The sequence below is a fragment of the Botryllus schlosseri genome, chromosome 2 (assembly GCF_051294905.1).
Source record: "Botryllus schlosseri isolate E-star chromosome 2, Bs_hap1, whole genome shotgun sequence".
Classification (NCBI taxonomy): domain Eukaryota; kingdom Metazoa; phylum Chordata; class Ascidiacea; order Stolidobranchia; family Styelidae; genus Botryllus; species Botryllus schlosseri.
This window is the reverse complement of record NC_137237.1, coordinates 1,963,498-1,970,034: the sequence shown is the minus strand read 5'-3', so window position 1 is coordinate 1,970,034 and position 6,537 is coordinate 1,963,498. Positions and strand designations below refer to the sequence as shown.

The following is a 6,537-nucleotide window of genomic DNA, read 5'->3' as shown; positions in this document are numbered from 1 at the left end:
CTCTATAGTTCCGGTCCCTCAACTAGTCTCTCTCTGCGCTTATCGACGACTATAGGGTGGAGGCCAAAAATATAGATCAAATAAAAGATCTGGGGATTTTGCACGTTGCTGGATTTTCTGCGGACCAGAAAGGTAGATTAGTAAGATTCTGCCAGGACCGACTGAGTATAGACTGCTGCTTCTTGATCCTGGTCGCCACCAGGATTAAAGTCTAGATTAAGGTACACAAGCATATAAATTTGGCGAGGTTTGTAATAGTTATGTCATTGTAGATTGAAATTGCTTATCTGAGGCTCATTATAAAGATAGTGAATATTGCATGTTAGCGATATTTTGTTACCGGTACTCAATTGTGCTTCTCCTTATTGACTGATGATCATGTTATTACAGAATGTTTAATGATAATTGCATACAAACTATGTAATAAACGAGTTCTGCCGTTGTCTTGCATTGGAAACAATCAACCAAGCCGTGAAATGCCACATCACCAAACATGGCAAAAAACAGAACAGCGATTGAAGGTTGCTTCAAAACAAGAGAAAGTCTCAAAACTGAAAATGACAGAAGGCCTTCAGAACATTCAATAGTATCTGACCCGGTGACGGTGCTATTTATTGCAAGGTAAGTTTGTAGACATTAATTTTATCCATAATATGGCGCATATCAGTAAATTAATGGTTAAAGCTGTCATGCCAGCAGAGGTTCAGCCATTTGAACATCATTTTGAAAGTGATTCCACCATATTGTCTGTAGTTACTGCAGAAAATCAATCATGTAAGTTATGTTGCGAGAGAGTAATGAGAACTTGTTCGATACATTGACCACATCGAGAAATGTTCCCCATGATGAAGATCGGTTCGTGTCAGAGGCAACTCTTCTCGTTATTTTCATCACTACTTTTTGCTAACATATCAATTACAAGTGTAGATGTATATTATATCAATTTCTTACCCGGTGGTGTATTGAAGGGAACGCATTCACAATATCAAACGTTCTTGTCATACATTCAGCGATTTTTAATGAGATTTTTTGCTCGTCGTCAAATGATCGGTTTCAGTATTTTTCACCATCACTAGCAAATGTGCATGTGCAATTGTGCATTGTACATGTGTAAACATGCGTAGGCCTATAGCCTCAAATCCTTCTGAAACATTCACATTTTTTTTCAGAAGCAAGCTATATGGAATCGCAGTCAACATACGTGACAAAGACGAGTGATCTGCCACCTGGTATGTAGCTTCTACTCATTTGGATTTCAAGTCGAGTTGATTTTTTAAAATATACAATCTTGCAGTTTCGGAGGATTTGGCAAACTTTTGCTCCACTGCCCCAACCATTGTTATGTAAAAATTCTCCACTTTGTTCTTAGTTTTCTAGTGAAGTGTATTTGCGAACGATAGAGTTGGAAATGGTGTTTGACTGCTCGAAAAATTGCTGATTACCAGTGCAATGCACATAGTTACAATCCTGTAACAATTGATATAAGATGGTGTACAATGGAGCCTGACCGATTATATCGCTTTGCCGATAATATAGACTCGATATCACTCTTTGAAAGAATTATTGGTATCAGCCATTGGACATGAATATATATGGGCAGTTTTCGTGAGGTCATAGCATGGTGATAGGAACTCCATAAACTATAATCTTTTACCACTAGACTGAGAATATTGATATATTTCAGATATATTACACTCTACAGGTGTCCTGATACAGCCTTTCTAGTTTATTTCCTGTCCAAGTATCGCATCGGCTGTAAAGCTATTCAAATAGATGCCCTGAAGTTTTTCAAATGCGCATTTTAAGGTATTCCACACCATTTGAATATGGCTATAGTGGTTATCGGTGAAGGAGTTAGATATTGGTTTTATCGGTATCGGCCCAAAACTCCAATATCAGTCGGGCTCTAGTATACAAATACAATACAATGAAAACTACCAATTCTGCACTTTGTGATCAGCTGGTTGCAGAATACAAGTTTTTAATGACTAGAGACTGACCGATTATTGGTTCACCGCTCATATCGAATGGATACCACACTTGGAAACAGATATTGATATCAGGCAGTAGAGGAAAAAATATCAGCCAACAAGGCAAAGAGAATTTCCAAATGATTTTTTTGTGATTGGCTTCCTAATACATGTTTTAGTTTAATCATAGGTTACTACCTCATCGCAGAGTCGATATGAACTTCTTTTAAATCAGAAAAACAATGAGCTGAGAATTAAACTGATGGTGTCCAATATTGAGGACCTCAAAGAAAGAAAAGAGATGAGAGACGAAGAATGATATTTCAGAAAGCAAGAATTCGAAATGCGTATTGAAGAACATGCGATAAAAATGGAAAAATATAGATTAGAACATGGACAATTGAGGAATTAGTGACATATTTAATGCAATATTTCTTTGTTCAATTATGTCAAGTTATCTAAATAGCCGAATACGCATTTTCTGAAAAGCAACATTTCTTTATAATATTTCATTGTGCCTGCCTGCCAAGTGTTCCTCGCCTTATAGGCAACTTGGATTTTCTGTGCGCAGAGACCATGTCAGCACTGCGCATTTGCGCACGTGAGTAGCTTAGAGGGAACATTGCTTATAGGTATTATCGACGGTGCACATTTTTTGAAATGCAACATTTCTTTATAATATTTCATTGTGCCTGCCAAGTGTTCCTCGCCTTATAGGTATTGTCGACGGTGCAAATATTTCGGTACATTTTTTGAATTCATATTTGTCAATTTGAATACAAATAATGGGACACCTGCTCTTTGTTTATTATCTACAGTGCAATTGTAGTTGAATCTTTCATTCCACGAAGTCATGCACATTTCATTCTCTTTATTATTTTTACACCAGCACGGTTTACTGTGTTCGTTAAAATTTTAAAATAAACATAATTAGTAGAAATATGTGTTGATCTTATTTTCAAGATAGGCTATTGCGTCATTGTATCCAACTTCAGATGTTATATCCGTAGCTTCCTCGGGAGTAACTGCAATATCAGGAACTGGCTCATTGGTTTTAGTAGCAAAATTGTGCAAACATATTGTTGCAATGATTGCCAGGATGGTGTTTTCGATTTGCATTCGCATAGGATTTAGCAACATCTGGAAACGCTGTTTGAGAACGCCGAAGCATTGCTCGATCAGCACGCGTGTCTTTGAGTGCATATAGCTGTATTTTTTTTTCTTGTGCAGCCTGTGGATTTGTTAATGGAGTCATCGGGTACATTTTTAGAGCATAGAGCCTCTGCCTCCCAGCAAAATCCCATTGTATTTTTTCTGGCCGAGCTTGTATTTTAATCTGGAATTTGAAAAAGTTCTTGAGTCATGAGTACTCCCTGGCCATCTCACAACAGCATTAGTCACTACCGGTATTCTCTTGGCATTGCAGTCCATTTGACAGTTCGAAGAAAAATATCCTTTCCTGCAACGATAAGCTTTTCTGGTACAGAGTCACCCGGGGACTTTATTGGGATGTGGGTACCATCAATGCAACCGACGACATTTGAAACTCCACCTATGTCAAAGAAATCACTCTTTGTTTGTAACAAATCATCCAATCGTGGGATAAATTTTCTCTATTCTCTGATAACGCCCGAGAAATGCAGTGGATGATTCGGCGTGCAGTTGTCCGGCTGCCACCAATCAAGTCAGCATCTGTTTGTTGAAAATGACAGTAGCAAAAAATCGGAGAGCACAGAGTAATTGCATCATGGAGTGCAAAGCTTGGCACCGTACATCCAACCATGGGCTGTCTTTAATCATGTCCAATAAGAATTACCGTAGCTCCCTTGTAAAATCTGTAGCGGTCAACGAATTCATTTTCTGGGTATTTTACAAATGAGTCCGATATGTTTGCCAAGTAATGCCTGGGCATGACAATTGTATTCTAGTAGTCCGAACTGCATGCCATCTACGTTGTCCAAAATATCCATACTACAGACAGTAATAACAACAGTACCAGTTTGCAATGCCGTCTTTAGAACTTATAACTGTGAATAAACTACAGAGTAATATGCATTAAAGCTGCAAAGTGGCTTCAAATCAATTTCATAAGTCCACCTAGGAAACGATGGCATTCATAGCCAGGCGCGTAGCCAGGGGGGGGTTTCGGGGGTCGAAACCCCCTCCTTTAGAAACGCGAAACCCCCTCCTTTAGAAACGCGAAACCCCCTCCTTTAACGCGAAACCTTGCTCTTTTTAAATGACCGCTCTGACGCTAATAGTCGGTTGCAATTCAATAAGTCGTATTATCAGTATTGCGCGCGGCGAATTAACGAAAGTCGCGGCCAATTAACGAAAGGCGTGTTGCTAATTAGCCAGATTCGTCCGTGCGCATTGCACTGCACAATGTAACGCGACACGATCTCCCGCTGAGATGATTGGCGAAATCGGGTCATTCATTGTCGCGCGTTCGGCAATCATTGCTAGCCTGACTTACCGCGTCTCCGACGAGCCTAATTCCGCTGGCTTGAATAATCACATCTGCAATAGGCTCTGTGCGCACGATATCGTCACTGGCCTTCACAATCACATCTGCATTGGCTTGGTGTGCATGTGCACGATATCTTCGCTGGCAATCACAATCGCATCTGCAATAGGCCTAGTACTAAAGATATCGATAGCCTAACTACCGCGTCTTGGGCCTACCATGCTTTGGCTCCTATTTCTCGATGGCTTAGATAAAATGCTATTAAGTATAAGCTGATTAGCGATTGTGATTAAAGAGTGACATCTCGTAACTGAATGACCAGGGATATCTAGAACTTCGGGATGGGACACGGTTTTAAGGGGCGACCGATAGCAGGCCGATGTCGATGCAACCATGTACCTAGAAAAAGTACTGAGAAAACATCCAGGACATGTGTTTTGTTCATGTTTATTAGGAAACAACATAAAAAATGATGACCAGGATGTCACAGTTGTGATGGTGACGTCAAAATGGGAAATCGAACACTGGCCTAGCATTTAGCAGAAGCCTTTGAGGTCAGTTTACGGATCTTGCGAAAATTTTTCTTCGGTGCCTCCTCAAGCATCGGTTTGCTATTCAAACGCTTGAGGTGATTCTTTGCAAAACAATTAAAAGCACTTTGCACAATAAGATTGAAGTTCGAATGACTAGATTTACATTCGACTTCCATTAGGCGACAAAGAACAGAAGAAGAAGACACAACATGACGCATTGCATCTAAGAAAACATTGCGCTGATTCATACAACACATCAGCTTTTTTAATGTATCTTCATCTGCTGAAACAGCTGAGAAATACTGCACAGCCAATAATGTAATAGCATAGCAAATTTCAGTCGGTTCAGCAAGTCCTCCACGATCTGCCATGAGAAATATTGTTTTATATTTCTCAGGAATGCCGCCCTGAAGATCTGGAGCATTATTAATACCGGATATAAGCATGCCTTTGCAGTCGTCACAATTCCTACGGCGAAAAATTGAGCGACCAATGTACCCACTAACGTAGAATACAACAGATGCATCAGTATCGTCCACATCATCCGTGTCAGCAGTTTGCATAAAGTCAGCAAGCCACTGGAAATCTTCGCGGTTTGCTGATGCATCTTCCTCGCCCGGTTCATAACTGGTGATTACTCCGGACAGTTTGTCCTGTCGCAGCAGGCTTAGACACCGGATTTTCTTTTCCGCCAGCAGCAATTGCTTCACAGACATGAAGAAATTACCGCCATTGCTCTGGCGGTACATCCCAAATCGGGCTTCGATCGGGTCCGACATTATTTTGCCGGATAATAAATATTGCACATTGTGGTTTGCTTGAAGATACTCCGTCAACGATAGCACAGCCCCCATTGTCTGAATACAGGCCATGAATGTTTCATTGCTGAGACCAGCACGACCCGATTTTTGCCAATCCTTGAAAATGTCTATGGCTCTTCTTAAATAGTTAACACCGGGATGATCTTCACCCATGTGCAGTGGCGTAAAAAATGAATTCCTCTTCCGCAGGGCTGAAACGAATATTTTGTTGCATTAGGTTGAAGTCAAATTACAGCGAGAAACGTGTATAATGTAACTTACCTTTACTTGGGCTTTTAACGGACATGATATTCCAAATGGTGAGGATGAATTCAACATATCGTGAAGTTTCCTTAAATTCTGGATGTCCATCCGCTGCGAAGTGTTTTAGTCCCAGTACCGTTGATTCGCTAAACACGCTCAAAGCGTGCTGGGGCGAAGTTCGAGCAATGCTGCTGGGGTCAAGAGATACTTTTTTGAGCTGATGTGCAACTTTCAATGTCTTGCCTTCTTCCAGAGCATAGAGGTTTTTGATATGGAGGAACTTTGCATGGCATGGCCCATCAAATATATCCTCATTGCCTTTAATAGGGGGATGCATCTGCTTCTTATTCACAAAATGGTTGAAGATGTTTTTGAAATTGTGAGTAAAATCAAAAATCAGGAATAATTTTTTTCCTGGTCGATGAGGATGTTCGATGCTGTGACAAAGTTCTCCATTACAGAGATCCATGAACAATTTCCGGTTACAGACATGATTGTCCGTT

At 40.3% G+C, this 6,537-nt stretch overlaps 1 protein-coding gene and 1 long non-coding RNA gene across 2 annotated transcripts in view; both read left to right on the top strand.

The window, feature by feature from the left end:
- LOC145432945 (uncharacterized) overlaps positions 1-6,537 on the top strand; it is a 109,423-nt gene that overhangs the window by 744 nt on the left and 102,142 nt on the right. The window lies entirely within an intron of this gene.
- LOC145432950 (uncharacterized) lies at positions 56-2,910 on the top strand. Its single transcript, XR_013913014.1, has 3 exons — positions 56-621; positions 1,170-1,229; positions 2,206-2,910. It is a non-coding gene; the product is annotated as an uncharacterized LOC145432950 (long non-coding RNA).